Below are 20,311 nucleotides of genomic sequence, written 5' to 3'. Positions count from 1 at the left end.
GGGGGGTGCGTGTGTCTGCCCCGCGAACATCCGGGTCTCCGGTGGCGTCACTTCTCAGCCGGCGACTGCACTTCCCGGTTGGCTCCGCCCACTTCCTGGCAGCCATAGCAACGGGGAGGGGTGTTCTTCCCGCCTGGCGGAGGCCGTGGGGCCGAGAAGGGGTGCGGCGGCACGCCCTGGGGACTGACGGCCGCTCCGGGATGGGACCGCCGCGGGCGCCACCGGGCTTGGCCCGGCCCGGCCCTGCCCGGCTGGCCTGCTGCGACATGTCGGCGGCGGTGCCAGCGCGAAGGCAGAGCATGCGCAGGGCGGCTCTGCTGTAACGGTCGAGGCCGGAGGGCGGGACGGGAAGGTGTTCTGCGCGTGCGCAGCCGTTACCTCAGGGTGGCGCGCGTCCTGCCCGTTGGTGGGAGTGGAGAGGTGGGGCTGATGCTCAGAGCCCTGTGGGTAGAGCTGGTGCCCCTGGGCCGTGGCCGGGAATGAGCGAACGAGGGAGTGAGCGGGCAGTTGGCGAGGTTGCCTGGTCAGGCGATCTTGTATCGCGGCTGGTGTTCGTGGTGGGCTCCCTCGGCCTCTCCGCTGCCGTGCTGTGGTAGCGCGTGGGGGCTGTATTCTAACCAGCGCGGTAACAATGGGAGATAAGGGAAGAGTCCGCAGTCTTTATACTTTTGCCTACACTGACGGGGTTAGTCTTATGTGTGCCTTACAGTCACACGAGCCTGTGCATACGAGGACTGAATTTGTCGCTGTTATAATTACACATATGATTCAGTATATTGAGTTTCAAAATACATTTCAGCTCTCTCAAAGTTGTTGGCAAGTTGTTGGATACATTTCAGAAGGCAATGCCTTATAATAAAATACACGGTGTGAAAATTTGTCTTAAAAGCCAGAAGCAAAGAAATAGATGGTCTGGAAAATGTTGCAGGTGAACAGTTGATGTACGTGGTCAAGTTTTAGTACTGAGAGAAATGCTTCAGTCTCTTTACAGATGTGTGCCATGGATATGTAGTTCCTGTGATTTCAGTGGGACCAGAAATTACACATCAACGGTATCTCAAGTCCCAAAGGAAATCTATAAAGCATGAACCTAGCTATGAATTTTAATGCTTTTCTAAAGTCATTATTCTTACTGTGTTGAAAATGCAGCCATTTAATTGAGATATTAGAAGCACAAGTAAATGTCAGTCTACAGCACCATCCTTGCCTAATTTTAAAAGGCAAGAGTTTGCTAATTCGTTCTTAAACTATAGTTTGGTGGAGGAGCAGAGGATTGTGATATATTTTTGGGGTTTGAGTACTAGCAATCAAAATAATGGAACCACTGAAAGCCAGAATAAAGAGAAAGTGGAAGTGGACAGTACAGTTACTGTAAACTGGCTCTACTCTAACAAATGTGTATGAAATGTACAGCTGAAGGGTCAAAACAGATTTCTGGAATGCTGTCTTCCAAGAATTCCAAAGAGGTGGCCTAAGATAGGCACTCATGGAACTCTTCATTGGTGGCATTACGGATTTTTGAAGCCTGATTGCTGGAGCTGGGTCTCTTGACTGGAGTTTGAGGACGTCCCCTGGCATGTTTATCACTGTTCTCCATGAATGCAGGTAATGCAAATGCACCTAGAAGAAACTGGAGAATGAAGAAGCTGTTCTCTGTTCTTTATAAATAACTGTGCTTTTTCAAGATTGGTATTTAGAAGTAGCAATCTAAAGATACATTTTCTTAAGCTTCATATGGTAAAAAAAAACAATCCTCAGCCCCTGTCAGTAGTGGGAGTACCACACTAGCAACAGCATGCAGAGACCATTCCTGAGCATGGAGGAGCTCCTGAAGCAACAGGAGGGAAGAGCTCACAGCTTACATGAAGCAGTCTGGTGTCTGCGTTCTGTCCTCTCAGCTACATGAAGCCAAGAAGATGGTTCTGTCCTATTGCTCTTCACCCCTATGCACACTTCAGTACTGAAGACCACCTCATCACTATGCCTTCTTCCTGTTTGAGTGCTTATGGAAAGCTTGACAAAAAAAAACAGTGCATACTCTCATAATTAGGAGCATCTTTTGTTTTGGGGAAAGAAGTGAGAGATGTGAGTCATTCCTGAGTGTTAGTTTCAGAGAAGAGAGAATGAAAGTGGTCAGTGTAAAGAGAAAGGAGCACTTAACTTTGCTTACTGAATGTCAGTAATCAAAGCATGCCTCATATAGCTAGGTACTGGTTACTGTGAGGCAGGTAAAGAGGGATTTTTTTTTATTATTTTTATTTTTTACCCTGACAAAGGAGAACTAGAAATAGAAAAATACCAGCCTAAGCAGTATAGTTGCCTTCAGAAAACTATTTTTCACAATCAAGTGTTTATCATTCTTTTTAAAGGTACTTCAGTTACTCATTTCTAGGAACTGAAGTCTCATGTCCAGAAAAAGCTCCTATTGGTACAAGCTGTAGCTGCCCATCTGCCTAGCAACATAGATCATCACAAACAAACTACTCCGGAGCTCCCTGGCTCCCAAGGACTGCGGCATCCAAATACATTCTCTCTATTGACAGTTAAATACTCATAGTGCATTTCTTTGCCAGCATTGGTTATTTCCCTCATGACTATGACCGCCAATGCAAGGTATGTTCTGGTGGACTATTAAGGCTGTTGGCCAAAACAATGAGATTTGCAGATGTGGCCAGCAATGTTTCTAAATGCGTGGACCAAGCTGATACTAGTTACAGTGACTAAGAGATGCCCAAGCCGCATACCAACCTCATCAATTCAGCTTGACAAAATCTGACACCAATTTTTATTGTTCCTTTATCATCATCATCCCTTCCCCTTTTGACCATTTTTATCACAAGAAAAAAAAAAAAGTTTACTAGAGTAAAATCTAACTCTTTGAGGGGAAGATCATGAGTCATCTAGTGACCATATCTTGTATTATTTTTTTCTGTCCTATTACTAGTTTCAGGCCTAACTAGAAGTGATTTCTTTAGGAACTGATTTATTCAGATTGATCCAAGTTACAAATCTTCTTTACTGAGTATCCACCTCATGCTGAATTATTTTGAAAGATTTCAGCAAAATAAGTTAAACAGTTCAAGCTTCAGAGCAAAGTCTTGAATTTTGGCACCGAGTTCTCTCATTGTCACGAGCGTGCTGCTTCTGTCCACTTGAAAAATCCACTCCAAATATGGACAAATGGAGAGACTGAAAATTTTTAGGCTTCATTTGACCAGTGTTTGGGAGGGCCTTCAGGAAGATGCAACTGTGTTTTGTTTGCCCCAGCCATGCTCCAGGCTGGAAATGCAGAAGGAATGAAAAGGGAAAAGGGATTAAGGGGCATCTCAGGGGAATATTGGTGCCTGTGGGCTGGAGGTGGGAAGGCAGCTCATCTGGTTGGATTGCTACAGGGCAATTCAAGCAGCAGTGGTTTGTGATGAAGATTATATTCCCAACAGATTATGTGCATGTGGATCACTGCTGTGCCATGTAGCAGAGTTTTGAAGGTATTTTTATTGGTTTCTTCAGCTTTTAGGAATTTGGAGGTGCTAGTTAGATTCCCAAGTTGAGGAATCACAGGTTAGGTAATTATGGTAGGGTTATTCTGCAGTCCTCAGGTGTTCTCACTGTATATGCATTTTTAATGACAAGATCATACTGAATATTTCCCTCCCTTGAAGTAGTTCTTTTATTTCCCCCTTTTTTCTTTTTTTTTTTTAATAATTTTTAATTTTTTCATTATTTTGGGGGTGTTGGTTTTCTTTAACATAGTTTTACTTGGGAGGTCTGAATTAATTTAGAAATGCACTAGCTACTTTGATATGACAGCCCTTTATTACTTCATTTCTATAACTGCTGTTGTTAATTCATGCAGTGCTGTATTCAGCTGTGAGAATAAGATTAAATAAATATATTCTGTTTTTTCCTGAATTTATCACAAAGAACTAGACTACATACTTTGCTTGAATTCATCTTGGATGTGATACTGCTGGTGAAGTTAACCAAACCCAAACTTTGAACTTCAGTGGGTTTTGAGTTTTGCTGAGCCTGAACCAGAACTGAACTAGGAAACTCAGGTAACATAAACCTGAACTGAAACTAAATGGAAAAATCATATTAACTTCAGTGGAGAGATACATACATTTGTTTTATGCATGAAACTGATCTCCTTTGGGACATAATTTTAATAAATACTTTTAAATTGTTCAGAATAATCAGGCTTCTATATTTGCCTCAACCCAGATATGAATGTACACACTAAGTGGTGTAGAATGATAGCATTCATAACTTGAAACAAGCAAAATTTAGTCTGTGCAATTTGGGTAAATGTCCATAGGGAAGCTGAAACATAGGGGTTTCTGCTTTTTTTTAATAGTTTTGAAATCTTTGCTTAGACAACAATGGTATACTTCAGGAATCCAATGGGAGAAGTTGTACAGGTAATAGAGAGTCACAATAGAAATGTACTTGAAAGTTCACTATTTGCCATCAGACAAGTATGTATATATATATGGAGTATATACTACTGAAAGAGATCAGAGATTATTAAGTCTAATAAAGTCTAATAAAACAGTAATTCCGAATACTGTTCGTTATTGGACAAGTTCAGAGAGCACTACATGGTTTTTATAATGTTATATATGTTTGATAAACTGAAGATTGTTTTTAGCGCACATGAATGGAAAAGCTATTCTTTATTCCTAACTAAAAAAGGAGTTAGCTGAAGAAATAACTGTAATTGATACACTAAACAACAGGAAGCATATTGAAATTCATTATCTTTGGTGGAGAAATCATACCAAATCCCAGCACTGTGACACATAAGTGGTAGTGTTTCTGAATGCATCAGAAATAAGGAAGATAATGAAATTAAAATCTGTGTACCACATACAGGGACTATGTACATGTTAAATCTTATTAATGTTTTCTAAAACATTTCCCATTGCACGGAAAATTCTTTTTCATTAAAACTTACCCTTTAAAGTATATCAGACTTAAAAGAACTATGCATATCATATATAGAAACAAGAAAAGGCTACAGAAGGCAACAAAATACACCTATTTGTTCAAATGTGAATGTGGAAAGAGCTAGTCAAGATGAAACTAAGCTGAGGAAAAGTCCATATAAAAGGTCTAAAAAAAAGCCAAACAGTACAGCATGTTAAAATTGAGAGGTAGAGGTAGAATGAAAGTAAATGCTTAAAGGCTTGGAAACAAGAGACCTAAGTAGAGTAGAAGAATGCTGATGTGCATTCTTTGTCCATGTTAATTAAGGACCATATTCAGCCACTAGAAAGTGAAAAGAACAAGGACTAGATTCCGAGATACTGAAACCTATAGAGTTTTTTGTGTTAACTTCAGTGGCACCATGATGAGGACTCTTCTGAAGAGAGTAAAACCACTGCAAACTGATGTGTTACAGGAAATGTCAAGATAGATACCTAATTTTATTGTGCCAGGCAACAAAGCAGTGCTGGAAGCTGAGGTGTTGAAAAAAGCAGGAAATGGTGATAGGAAGGCAAGAAACTAAATGCATATAATTCCATAAATGAGGTAATACTAGTCAAGGAATTTCAAAGGTATTGAAGAATGAACTAACTCATTTGCCATGCACATTTTTTAAAGGAATTACCTTAGAATAAATGTCATTAGATAGTTTAAAAAGGGCTTGAAATTACTGAAAATTACACTGAGCTTTACTCCCCTCTCAAAAGAATTAGCAAATACGAAAAAATAATATGACATATGCAGGGGCTGACAACCAACAGTAGATGAAACAAAACATGTGATACAGACATTTAAAAAATTACTGAAATAGTCTGTCAGGAAAATAAAATAGTGTCAGGTGAGGCCTTATCCTGAAAAAGAAATACTTAAGGATTGGAAAACAACCCATGGAAATAAATGGTGACTTTTTGTAGTGCAAAAAGTTGATACTGGGTGTTGTGGGATTGATTGTGTTTGATAATGTGCAAGTTGATATCTTTAAAAATGTGGAAAAAGAAATTCTTAACAAAATAGTAAAATTTGCAGACTTCTGTGTGCAAAGGAACTGTTTGTTAAGTTGCCAGATAGACTATAGCATGGTAGAAATATGTAAACGCAGTAGAAAGTTGCACTCTCCTACTGAAACTTCTGCCAGCAGCAATAAATTGAAGTAGTCAGTGTTAAAAAAAAAAAAAAAAAAGTTAAAATAATATTTAAGTCACACATGATAAATGTGTAAAATTAACTTTCTGAATGCTGATAGGACTTGAAAAATAATTTGATATTTATATAGATACTGAATGTATCCAAGATTATATTCAACAGAAAATCTTCCCCAAAATTTATCTGGGAGCAGGATATTCCATATGACAAGTCTTATGTAGATAACAAAATCTTGGGTCAATCAACCCACTAGTTTGATCTCGGTAACTTTTTTATTCCTTTGGTCATCAAGCCCAGTACTTGGGTCAGAGCAACCACTTAAAGGAACAGAAATTGCTGTATTTTCTCAGGAAATGAGCATATGTGCTTGCTAATAATGCAATATAAATTGCACATTTTACATCAGCTTTTATAATCAATCAGCTTTGCATAGCTGTTTTGTAGTGGCCTCAAAGGAGACTTTAATGTAACAGAACTCTTTATTTTTTATTAAATATTGATTTTGGACTGGAAAAAAACATCAGAACCTGATATCAGTATTCTCAGGTGTTTACATTGTAATGTGATATAAATAGCTGTTAAACCTCCATATCTAAAATTACAATTTATGGATTAGTTTTTATCCACTGTTGTTTCTTTCTGCTAGTTGTAAGGAGTATGTAAGTGGGCATGCAATTTAAGGTTTGTTAATGACTGGATATTTACAACCTCACTATCCTGACTGTTGGACTGGGGAGCTAGCTGAGATAGTACACAGATCGGTTTCAGTTTTCTTGTCACATAAAAGCAAAACCAGGTAGCTTGTTCCTCAAAATAGCTTTTTTCTTGGCGTATTTTATATACGGTGGCTAAAAGATACCATCGGAAAATGCTGAGTGACACTATGCATTTTTAATGTTTGTATGGCAGTATTTTAAAATAGGGTAAGGAACAGTATGGACATTTTTAACTTTCATATAGACACACGCACATGTACACAGTAAAGTTAGCCAATAATTTTCACAGGCAATAAAGCAAGTATATGGATAAGATTCTTCTTTAAAAACCACTCTATTTTCCAGTTTTAGATCTCTCAACATTGCAGAGAAATCCTCAGCTGCTGGTTGAGAGGCCTTGGCATTGACTAGGAATGTCAGAGGAGAAAGAGTCCTATAATTATGGAGAAGAAAATTTCTGTTGGCAGAAAGATGGAGAGTAACTCTTCTGCAAGGTGAATTCTGGCCTTTAGGCCTATTCTCTGGTATTTAAGAGAAACCTAGTTTACATCCTCTTGCTAATAAGCGGCTACTCCAGCTTCTCAGAACATTATAAAGAAAGGCACAGAAGAAGAGGAAGCCAGTATGCTTAAACAAGGTAAAGAAAGTTAGTAGACGGGAGAAGATGTCTTCCGGAAACTTTTGGAAATGCAGAAAACCTGTGAGTTCATAAATTCTGTTGCCTTAACATGATAGGCAGATCACAACTGAGCTTGAGGACTGACTTGCCAAGGCATGAGAAAAAGCCCAACCAAAATCAAACCAAAACCCAAGCAGTATCAGGAACAGAAGCCTTGCCAAAGAGTGGGTAGGCCCTGTAGATCGTCAAGGTGTAAAAGGAACACTCAGAGAAAGCAAGACCATAAGAGAAGACTACATTCAAGTTCTTGCATCTGTGTTCACAGTGCAACAGCTGGAACTTGGCATTATGGGGCATTTAGCATATCTGTCTCAAACATAACTGCAAGGCAGATAAAATAAGCAAGACATCATAGAGACCAGGTGGACTACATCTAGGAGTTCTAAGAAAACTCAAGTATCAAAGAGCTGACTTACTAACTGCAGTGTGTCGCCTTTCCCTGCTAACCAGGTGGCAAAGGCAAACACAAAGACCCAGGCAACTACACACAAGTGAGCCTGTTGCGTTGTCTATGCTGAGTAAGTAATATCTGTCCTACAGAGCAGAATCACTGTACGCATAATAAATATGACAATATAGCTTTTGTTGCATTATATCAAGGATTACAGATCTATGTGGACAAGGGAGATGTCAGATCTAATAGTTACCAGGATTTGTAGGGACAATGAGGTTCCCAGACAAAGCATCATTAAAAAAATAAATAAATAAAAAATGCATCTTTATGCAACAAGAAGCAGCAAGAGGAATGGATCAAAAAATGGCTAAATGACAGGAAACAGAAGTAAAACAGAAATAAAAGGTCAGTTTTCATAGAGGGAGATCACAAGAAGAGTCTGCAGGGACCTGTGCTGTGACTTGTGCTGCTTAATGTACTCATAAATGATCTAGAAAAAGAGGGTGAGCAGTGAAATATCACAGATTGCTAATGATATTAAGCTATTCAGGTAAAGGAAAGGTAGAGGACAAATTGTGATGCAGTTGAAAGGGTGATTGTGAAGAACTAAAGACACCTTACAAGGCTGAGTGACTGGATAATAAAATAGCAGATAAAATTTGATACAGTTGTGTAAAGTAGTGCACAAGGGAAATAAATTATATATACAAGGATGGGCTGTAAGCTGATTTTCCACTCAGAAATGAGATCCTTGGGTTTTAATGAATATTTCTATGAAAATATCAGCACAATATTCCCTTTTACTGAGAAAAGCAAATCAAATACTGGAAATTATTAAAAGTGGAACAGAACAAACTAGAACATTGTAGCACATCCACCCCAGTATCAATCCATAGTTCTCTGCATATTAAATAGTATGTACAGTTCTTTCCTTCACATCTCAAAAAAAAGCATAATAGAACTAGGAGTGATTCAGAAAAGATTTAACAAGGATAATCAGAGAAAACAGAATGGTTCTGTATGAGGTATACCTATGGGCTGTTAACACTGAAAAAAACAGATGACTATGGGGAGATACAACAGAGGTCTACAAAATCACCAGTGGCAGAGAACAGATGAAGATGGAGACACTTAGTGTTGTTTTGCAACATGAGTACTAAGAATATTAATGGAGCTGGTAGGAGGCATGTTCGAAACAAAAAAGTTGTGTTCTCTACATGATTGTAAGCAGAGGCAATCTTTGCTGCAAGATACTGTATGTTGCTGCAAGATGCAAAGGGTTTAGGAGATAAACCCAACTGGCAAATTAACAGAAGAAAAGTCCATTAAATATAAGGACTGTTAAATAAGAAAACATCCCGCACTATCCACATTGTAGAAACCTCCAAACCACGGATTACTGGACACTGGTAATGCTTGAAGATAACATGCTTACTTTGTTTGTAAGCTCTTCCTTGGGCATCCTTTATTGGCTGCTGCTGGAAACCAGATACCAAATTAGATGAGTTTGAAGTTCCAAATATTGCAGTTTGTCAGGCAAATACTATAGAAAAGAGAAGATTAAGAAACCATGAAGTTTAACATTATCACAGAACCGTAGAATATCTCAAGTTGTAAGGGACCCATATGGATCATGGAGTCCAACTACCTGCTCCTTGCAGGACTACCGAAAACTAAACCATGTGACTAGAAGTATCATCCAGGTGCTCCTTGAACTCTGACACGATTGGTGCTATAATTGCTTTTGCGGGCAGCCTGTTCCAGTGACTGACCATCCTCTCAGTGAAGAACCTTTTCCTCATGTCCAGTCTGAACTTCCCCTGACACAGCTTCATTCCATTTCCTTGTGTTCTATCGCTGGTCACCGTGGAGAGGCGATCAGCACCTCCTCCCCTTCCACTGCCCCCCCTAGAGGAAGTTGTGGACTGTTGAGTGCACCTCTGAGCTTTCTCAAAGATGAACAAGCCAAGTGACCTCAGCTGCTCATTGTAAGTCTTGCCCTCAAGACCTTTCAACATCTTCATCGCCCTCCTTTGGACACACTCCGTGGTGGATTTTATTTTACTATAATCAGAGTCATAAAAGGTTGGGAGAAACACTGATGTCTTCAGGAATTAAAAATCTTAATCCATATAGCTGGAAAGTAGTGTCAAAACCAGTTACACATTGAAGTAGGTCACCCATGTGTAAACACCTCACAGCAGCCCTCTGCAGGGAAGGCATGCTGGTGTCTGAGTGTTCTGCTGGTGACGACTGGGACAGCTGCTAGCTACAAAGGTGTATCACTGAGCAGAGGGAGAAAATTAACTTAGAAAGCAAGAAAAGAAAGAGCGAGCACATGGTGGAAAAAAGGATACCTCCTTGTGTAAAAAGAGGCACCTCAAGATCCTTCTCCAAAAATAAAAGGAAAATCTTCATGAATTGTCAAAAATACTTTTTTGTTTTGTTTTGTTTTGGTTTTAAGGTGGCCACTGCCATTTTGAGAAACAGAAAAGACAAGAGTGCAAATGTGGGAGGTAAGAATGCAAGAGGGAGCATGACTGTATCATGAGAAGAAGCCAGTGTAATTTCCCCCTTTGTGGTTGTATGCTCACAACTTCTCTCCTTACGCGTGTATGGTAGGACATATTACCTCAATGCAGCTTGAATTGAAACCTTTTTTATTCATTTGCATAAAGGTAACCTGAAAACAGACTGTATCAAAGATGCTCATCTTTGCTCATCAGCTGTTGCACATTCACCAGATTATAATGCTTGCTGCATTGAACTGTATTAGCTAAGGTTGATTATCCTTTCTACTTTCTCTTCTTCTTCATTAAAAATCCTTTTGCACTGGAGCTTTGTATGCTTTGTTTCAACTAGAGAGTTACTGGGAAACTTAAGCAAAATCAGTTATTTTTTACTTATATAGCATAAGGAAAATACATTTTCTGTTAGTCACCATTTGAAATGTCACACAATCATGATGGAAAAGATGAAATTTGGCTTGTGGCACCATTAAGGAAAACAATCTAAGTCTGAAGAAAATAAATCTTTATTTTGATGCTGGAGATATTTAAAACTGAAATATCTGTATTGATGCAGCAAGAAACACTACTCATTCTAGGTTATATATAGCTAAAATCGTTTACAGTCCTATATGAATATCAAGCTGCTGTAGTGCTGATTATGCTCCTCACAAAGTTACCTTACACCCTTAGTAATGGCCTTAAATTTGCTTCTAACTATTCATTCTGCCACTGACATTTCTGTTGCAGATGCTGTGCCATTTTGGAGGTGGCAGGTCCAGGCCCTGTGTCTTCCCTACACTAGCAGGGCACTGGAAAGATGACCACATTTAGAAGATCAGACATCTAGGAAGGGATAGTGACTCCATCAGTGGTATGTAAACTCCAGAACTTAATTGCAGTCTCTATCACAGGTGTGTAAAATCAGTGTCACACACAAACCTTGTCACTTGACTAGGAATATGGTTAATTCTTGAATAGGTGAATTTTATTTAAATATTATATTTACAATAGATAATACCATATACTGTTAATAGGATATCATTAATGTATAGGATACATAGTATAAACAATATATAAATATATATATTATAAATAAGTGTTCTAAATAATATAAATAATTAGATAATATTCTTCTTCTAACCCTAAAATGAAACATGTAAAAGAAGGTGTACTGTGGGAGTCATGTTCAATCTCTCAGTTGCTTCTGTTGGCTTGGAAGAAGCAGTGACTTAACACCTTTTCTCTCAGAACTTAACAGTGGCAAAGTCAATGTCATAATTTTGAGATGCAACTGGAAGTTGTTGCAGAAAGCCCTGTTTCGTAGTTTATGATACTGTTGGGAAAAGGAACAACAAATGCTTGGAAAACTTCCCTAGTTCTGAATTTTTTCTTCTGTGGAGCCCATACAGTGACACGTGTCTGTTGCCTGTAAAAAAAAATGTATATTGTTGTCTCTTTGGCTAAGAGGTAGATGATGCTTAGTGCTATCTGGGGTTTGTGTAAAAATTATGACGCAGAGTTTTGTATATGTGCCATAATTTATTACACACTGATTTTTACTACCCTGGAAAGCAACATGAAAAAAGACAGTTTTTTCTTGTGAAAATCTAAACTAGAAATATTTTTGCTGCTTATGTTTCCAGCCTTTTAAACTTGCTCTTGTTTTTCCAGTTGCTTATAAATTTCCAACACCAAAATACTACTCTTTCTAAAATGCCCCAAATTCTTCCTGTTCCTTCCCCTTTAAAAAAATAAAGGGGGGAGGAGGTGTCAGCCTGATGCAACACACAGGACAGTTAAAGCTTGGCAAGCCTATAAACAATGGAAAACAAACAAATAAAAATTATTTGGATGTTTGCCTGAGCCTGAACTCAGCCTGAATGTTCTGGACACAAAAAACCCCAATGCACACCAACACCCCCTCCCACCCCCCCCCAAAAAAAAAAGCCACAAAAAACAAGTCCAGGAAGGTTTCAGCTGTTTCTCAGGATGAAATTAGGAAGAAATGTGTTCTTTTAGATCTGTGTACAACCCTTAAACTTTTAACTGAAAACTCAGTCCTCTGGAACCAGATTTTAATCAATATAGGTGCTGCCCTGGTGTCAGAGTAGTTCTGTTCCTTTCAGGTTTACTCCAGATTTCATATTATGAGTGCCCGAGGCTCTGACCACTGTGCACACATGTACAGCATGTCCAAGACACCCGATGCATTCCACATATGTAGAATATGGTTCTGCATCCTACATACAAGAGAATCTGGTCTCGGTGACTACATACCATGTGTATTAGTTGATTATATTCTGTGCCTGGCTTATTGAACACTGACTTTGAGACCTATTAGAAACAAACTTGATTCTCTCCACAGGGCAGAAGAGGACAATCCTTCATATTATCATCTCCAAGCAAAATTACAGATGTCTAAAGAATGACAGTTGCCCAGGCACAGTAGAAACTTTGATGATTTCTCCAAAGTTCCTGCTTCTCCAACTAATACAGAAGCGGACTAATTCAAGTTGCTTGCTCCAGCACCCACACCTCCAGTGGAGAGAATGTCTCTTCTGTCTCTTCAGCATTGTTGCTGCTGAGGTTCTGAGGAGACAGATAACTCACTGAATATGAGAGGACAAGGAGCAGGGTTACTGCAGGCAAGGAGATATGTACAAATGGGGAGGGGGGTGGGGAGACGAGATCTCTGAGATTAAGGAGATGATAGAGTCAGATGGTACAGATAGGAATTCAGCCTCAGTAAAAGTGTCTGTAAGACTAGTCTCGGGCATCAGGCTTCTTTTGATAAATACTGCTTTTGCTTTGCTTTTTGGATTAGGATTGGCAGGTCTTGCTTTACATCTTAGATACATCCTATGATGTTCTGTAATATTAGGACTTTGTCTAGTTTAATAAAAAGTAAATAACTTCCCATAGCACAACTCAAATACATCTTATTTCAGCTAGTTGACCATTTGATCAGGGGAGCTGGCTTTTCAATGTATTGGGGAACTGCCCTGTTCAGTGACCACTGGCATTAACCTAGCAATGAGAGTATTGTTTAGAGTAGCTAAGTACCAGGAAGGGAGAGTTAGCAGTTATAAAGCAGATGAGCTACGTAACACAGTGTTTGGTACTCTGTTTCATGTAGGAAATGTCCATTCCAGGTATAAAGTACCTGTGACAATTTGAGCACTGTTTTTCATTACATTTTCATTTTCAGGGCTGTTCAGCCTGGAGAAGAGAAGGCTGTGTGGAGACCTCATAGCAGCCTTCCAGTATCTGAAGGGGTGCTGTAGGGGTGATGGAGAGGGACTCTTCATTAGGGACTGTAGTGATAGGACAAGGGGTAACGGGTTAAAACTTAAACAGGGGAAGTTTAGATTGGATATAAGGAAGAAATTCTTTACTCTAAGGGTGGTGAGGTACTGGAATGGGTTGCCCAGTGAAGTTGTGAATGCTCCATCCATGGTGGTGTTCAAGGACAGGTTGGACAGAGCCTTGGGTGAGATGGTTTAGTGTGAGGTGTCCCTGCCCATGGAAGGGGGATTGGAACTAGATGATCTTAAGGTCCTTTCCAACCCTAACTATTCTATAATTCTATCATTAGTTTCCCATGTAGACAATTGGCACTGTGTAATTACTACTTTATTAAATGGATGTAGTCTGGTTCTTCAGAAAATGTATTAATTCAGACTTCTAAGTGTGAAATATGGGATTTACATTCAATACTGATACACATAAACTTTACAAGTCAGAGTAGATATGTTACCGTCATTTTTTATATACTTACGCTACTAGAGACACATCTTGGCTATAGCAAAGATAAGGTTGTGTTAAAAAAATTAAAAATTAACATGTTTGGGATTTTCTCTGAAGTTAGTAGGATTCTGCTGTGAGTATTCACAAGTTAGTTTTTAGGCACTTTGAATTTTCTATATTCTTTAGCTTTGTTGTAATTTTTAACTGGAAGTCTTAAAAATTATGTTCTGCCTGAAACTTGGCTACAGTAGTCCCAATTTCACATACCTGGGGAAAAAAATCCTCAGTCAATACATACAAAATTCAGTTGAGCCTCATTGTGAAAAGACCTGCTATGACATACAGGTTGGAAGGTGAAGGAAAAAAATGTGAATCAAGTAATTTTTCAGGTTTTGTTTTTCATAACTGAGTTTATACACCAAGAGATAAACTTTATGTGCTGTGAGCATAACTGTTATGTGCAATGCTTATAAACTCGATGATGTGTGCACTCATAAGCATGATAGTCTGTGCATTCATAAACTCGATGGGCACTACACATAAAAATATTGGCTATCTGGAGTTATGCTAATTTTATTCTCCAGAAGGGAAAGAATTTATGGGCAATGCACTTAACAGAGAACAAAGAAGTGGGTTTGTGCAGCCACTGGCATAGTGAGTTTCATGAGCAGCTGCTGCTGAATGAAATCTTTCACATTTCCACAGACTTGCCACCTTTACCCAGTCCATTCTACAATGTAAAAAGTGGCAGATTTCTTGTGAATGACAGATTTTTTGTGAAAGTTTAAAATACTGTTTATGAAAAAACACCAGTGCAGATGCATAAAACCCAGCAACAAAAGAAAAGCAGAAGTCCTTTTTCTCTTCCACTCACGATCAAGTTTCACAGCACTTAAGCAAACACCACACCTCATCTTCACTTATGCAACCAATGCTTATTGATAGTCCATCATCCCCAATATAAAACACTTTTTTCCATACATCATATAATTGTATAAGGCTTCCACAATTAATACCGGTGCAGAAAAAAGGTAAGCGGAAGGAGGTCTACAGTATTTGCATACAAATAACAGAAGCTGATGTGACTGACAGAAGTGGTGGATAAAGTCAAACATAGCTCAACATGCTTAGCATCTTAAACCACTGTTTAAGAGCCAAAATGCAAATTTTAGACATTTATATTTAAACTAGATCTAAGACTTTATTTAAAAATCTCCAAATACATTGACACTGACAACACTTGACCACAAGTTTATTCAGTCTGTAGTTACGACTTTGTCATTGTGTAAACGTATCCTAAACAAATCAGTGTGACTGCAGGAGTTTCAGACAGCTGTAGCACACTTGTGTACTAGCTGTGTGTCTTGTGTTGCCACAGATTTACTCAATATATAAAACCTGGAACTGACCTTAGTGCAACAACACATGCCAATACACACTCCCATAAAGGGAAAACCACTAATAAAGAGCAACTATTCAACTATTTATTCTGTAACGCTTATAGGCCAGTTCTTGCCCAGCAAGTGTTGCCAAAACACAAGCATCTGGCCCAGCTCAGGATTTCCTGAACTGGTTTGAGGATGGTTCAAGCCATTTTTGGTCAGGTCTTTTCACAAACATATCTCTGCTGAATAAATGAACACTCTTCTGGGGAGGGTCTGGACCCCTCACAAAGTTTTCCGATTTCCTGAGAACTGAGAACTGACACTTCTCCAAACCTTTTTTTTTTTTTTTTTTTTTTTTTAACTTAGCAGGTGAGTTCAGCAGGCAAGTAGTTTAATAATAGAGTCCCTTTGGGGTAGAAGTCACTAACATTGATGCTAGGACATAGATAGCCCCGTAGCCTCTTTAAAAGAATGGGAATGGAAAACTGGAAGGTCCAACAGAGTCAAGTCAGCCTAACTCACCACAAACCATCTAGTGACCTTCTGGACTCATCCCCCCTGTTACACCTCTAGAGGGGACTGGGACCTGACTTAACCACAGGAAGAGTGAGCTGGCTGACATGCTAGCACCGAATTGTTTATATGACATTATTCTTCCCACCCCGGTTTCAGATTTGTGTCCACACCTGCTTCCCCCACAGGTGCTTGTGGCATTCTGCCCTTCCCAGACTGTTACAGCCAGCCTGGGGAGCCTATAGCAGGAATACTTGAGGGATATCCTCGCACTAGCAGAAAAACACTGCCTGGCAGCTGACATGCTATTTTAGTAGTTCCATTCTGGCTGGACTACCCCTGTGGGATTTGATACCACAGGCCTGGTTGGCTGTGCCGCTGGCATGCAGGAGTGATCATGATAAGGCAGGGGTATTCTCAGCATAAGGTCAGCACCAACCTTGCCTGCTTTGCCAGTTCCTTGGAATAGCTCACAGAGGTGAAGCTGCAGGCCCCTAGAAAGTGTGCCCTACAAAAAAGGAGCACTAGCCCACATAGCAATTAGCCTACATTAGCAGTGCCACAGAATACACTCAAGGGCCACAACACTCTGGATAGCCAGGGATCCAAGTTTGAAATAAAGGTAATGTACACACAGCTGGTTTGGTTTATATCATAGAATCATAGAATGGTTTGGGTTGGAAGGGACCTTAAGATCATCTAGTTCCAACCCCCTGCCACAGACAAGGACACCTTCCACAAGATGAGGATGCTCAAAGCCTCATCCAGCCTGGCCTTGAACACTGCCAGGGATGGGACAGCCTCAGCTTCTCTGGGCAACCTGTTCTGGTGTCTCACCACCCTCACAGTAAAGGCACACTGGAAAGAAACTCTTCATTCTGATTTCATTGGACTGAGTGGACTGCCTTTTGATTAGACCCATCTCTCATAATTTTTTTTTTTTTAATAATAATGATCAGCCACCTTGTGATTTGACAGACCCTTCTTGGGCGGAGGTCTTGAATAAAAGAGGTTCAAAGAAGTTCTGTGAAAACTGATGCAGGGTTGAGAATTGATCCTGGTTAATTAGTTAACCATTTCTCACTTTGGGAAAAGCTGAACTCTTCAAGTTGAACTGCTAATGCTTCTGTTTGGTTGGCTAAGTGGCCAAGCTCTATACGTGTAACCCCAAATAAATCACAGTTTACAGTTCTAATTGCTCAACAGATAGTGCAGGGTCACATACTGGAGCTTTGGGGTAGTTCAGTGTCTGAGGTACTAAGGGAATCTGAAAACCTGAAATAATGTATTGGACTGGGAGGAGATAGAGGATCTGGGAGGAAAAAGGGATAGACAACCAAGCATTCTTGCTTGTGCTGCTCAAAGAATGATTTCTAGGTATGATGAAATGCCCTAAGTGGCAAGCTTAGAGAAATGTAATGTAGAACTTGTCACAATTTCTTAATCTTAGCTAGCAGGAGGTTTCTTGCTTATGTAGGCACCTAGTAGAACGTACTTCTAAGAACTTTCTTGAACAGATTTGTGAAGTCTGGATACTGCAGATACCACGTGTTGGAGCTTCACAGGAAATATCCCTCTAGAGGGAGCACATAAAGGTTTCTGCTGACGTCAGGAACAAAGTTTCCATTTTAGCCAGCAAAGAGGTAGGTTCTGCTGCACAACTGGAGTAAGGAAATTTCATTTTGTATCACTGGGTGAGCTTCAAAAGAAGCTGCCAAAGAAGGACCTGATTATAACAGGGTTGAGGACAGTTTTTGACTTCCAGGAATTCCTACAGAGAAGCAAAAGCTTTACGTTGAACAGGTGTACGTAAATTCAACTTAGCTGTGTTACAATCAGCAGAACCAAATACAAATTTTTAGAGACATGACTTGTGTTGTACTAGTCCTTCTGGATGTGAGTGAAATTTTATTATTAAATTAACATAATGTCTTTTTCATCTTTTTCAAACACAGGGAAACCAGATCCCTCTAGGAGTTGGAAACTGAGGATGTAAAGAAGCTCACAGATGGGAAACATTTGACATTGTAGCACTTGTTTTGCAAAAGTTTTAAAGAACTGCAATTTTTCAGGATGCCTGATTTTAACAGGAAACTGCTTTCCTACAAATGTATTTATCATGGAAAGTGGTTTCAGAAGGACTTCTGTGATACTATTTCAAAGTATACATTTCCCCTAAAATAAGTAACACAGTTTCCCCTAAAATAAGTAACACAGCCTCTTTCCCAGAGGCTTCCTCCCCCAAAAAAACTCCATTGTTTTGGGGAAGGACTTTTAAACTGAGGAACTTGTCATACGTAGGAGTGTGATCTTCAACCTACCTCTTTGTAGAGTGAGAACACCAAGGAATACATGACTGCCATTGAGGAGAATATCGGAGAAAATGCAGGGAGCTGTACATGTTTTTTTCGTAGCAAGCCTCATCCGGCAGCAACAGCAGCAATTCCAGGACCTTCTGGTCCAGAGGCGTGCCAACCTACACAATATGCAGTACTGGCTGTCAATCCAAACCTTGTACTATCAAAGCCAGGCTCTGATGATGACTCAAAAGCATATCTATCTACATTTGAATAGGTTACCATGGCAACCTCTCTGGCCTAAAAAGAGATGGACCACATTAGTTACTTAGCAGAACCTTTTTGACAGGCGAAACACAAGCTGCTCACTCCAGATGATGGTTTGATTTAGAATTAAGTCTGTCTGAGTGCTGCCATGGTGTTCTCTGAAGTGTTAATGATGTAACCCAGAGAGAAGAACTTCTTTTGGGACTTCAGTTTGTGGCCTAGTACCACAGGGACTGAGCTATGTGGTGGCTTTCCCTGAGAAACACAAGTTAACAGAACAGTTGACATCATCACCTTTTTTCTATATTCTGAAGATCTTCCAAGCTGGGTCTGCTGGCCTAAGAAGGCCACTTTCAAAGAGGATATGCAGGATACCAAGAATTATTTGAATTGCTACTGGCACAATACATCATCTAGCCAGAAACATCTATTCAAAGCACAAATACTAAGTACTGGAAAGGTCAGAGTGCCCATGACTGGTGTGAAGGAAGCCTGGAGTTGTGACAGAAATGCACACACTCCAAGACAAAACTGCATGGCTACACGGGCTTTTTAGGGTTTGGATCACAGAATGAAGACTTCCAGAACATACAGTAAAGAGGCAAATAGACCCCTCTACTCAGTGTAGGAACATTGGAAAGGGAAAAACTGGATATGTTACCCATAACTGCACTCCACTATCAGTTAACTGTGTGGGTGAAACAACAAAATCAGTATATATAGTTTGAAGCAGGGATAGATGGATCCAAGCTGGTAAGATACTGAGCAGCTTCCATAGACTTGGGAAGTATTTAGCCCTTTAATTAAGAAAACATCTTCATCCCCCAAATGGTAGAGACTGTCTTACTGATACAGTGTGTACTCAGAAGGCTGCAAAAATTACTATTGACATAACTATACTGCTTTAATTCTATGATTGGCAGAACACTGGCTTGAATAACTGAAAAGATATTTTTAAATACTAGTTATGTGAGTAGACATTCCTAGCTCAGGAGTTACGAAGTCCCAGTAATCTTCCACAGGAAGTGAGGACGGTTCCAAAAGTACCTATTGCTTCTAACATTTTGGAACCCAGGTAGATAAATTTGGCATCATATACAGGCTTGTAGACTATGCCCACAATCATCAGCAAACAAAACAACAAATAAATGAGCAGACCTGGCCACTGTGGATGCAAGAAGTGCCATGTTTAGCACACCAGTAGTCCATCCTTTCACTACCAGAAGAAAAGTTTAAAAAACAGTTAAAACCCAAACAGACTTAACAAGTGATTCCTTTCTAATCTTTACTGGGTAGAAGCCTCAAAGGATGAAACTAATACTATGTAATTTTCAGCTTTCCCCTCTAATGTATTGATATGTCTACTTCTTTGATAAAAGAGAAGTAGGAACACAAGTATTTCTTTCTGACTTTACATTTATCTGTATCATTCTTCCCTTAGATGACAAAGTGTGTGCTTTTTCCCCCCTAATACCAATAATAATAATAGCCATCAGTCTGAGAAACCTGTAATTTCTACAGTATACTTTCTGAGCAGTCCTGCACCTTGAGGAGCTCTTGAATTATTTAAGTTCCAATTACAACCACTTCTGCACTGGTCCTAAGTCTACTTTTTAAGAGCACAGATGAAAAAAAAAAAAAAGAGGAAAACAGTAGGAATATGTTTCTCAG

The 20,311-nt window shown here is 39.6% G+C and overlaps 1 long non-coding RNA gene across 4 annotated transcripts; it reads left to right on the top strand.

Annotated features, from left to right (window-relative positions):
* The first annotated feature begins 507 nt into the window (after positions 1-507).
* On the top strand, positions 508-19,771 carry LOC133269379 (uncharacterized). 4 transcript variants are annotated; one of them, XR_009743437.1, is made up of 5 exons: positions 508-1,605; positions 7,217-7,342; positions 7,434-7,494; positions 11,179-11,306; positions 12,797-12,953. It is a non-coding gene; the product is annotated as an uncharacterized LOC133269379 (long non-coding RNA). The 4 variants fall into 4 exon arrangements; XR_009743435.1 differs by lacking the exon at positions 508-1,605 and adding an exon at positions 5,367-5,535; XR_009743436.1 differs by lacking the exon at positions 508-1,605 and adding an exon at positions 5,367-5,544 and having other exon boundaries at positions 7,194-7,342.
* Positions 19,772-20,311: the final 540 nt, after the last annotated feature.

The sequence above is a fragment of the Pezoporus flaviventris genome, unplaced genomic scaffold (assembly GCF_033815535.1).
Source record: "Pezoporus flaviventris isolate CSIRO_AGI_PZ_B2104156 unplaced genomic scaffold, CSIRO_AGI_Pfla_v1 ptg000015l, whole genome shotgun sequence".
NCBI classification, from domain to species: Eukaryota; Metazoa; Chordata; class Aves; order Psittaciformes; family Psittacidae; genus Pezoporus; species Pezoporus flaviventris.
This window is presented reverse-complemented; position numbering and strand designations above follow the sequence as displayed.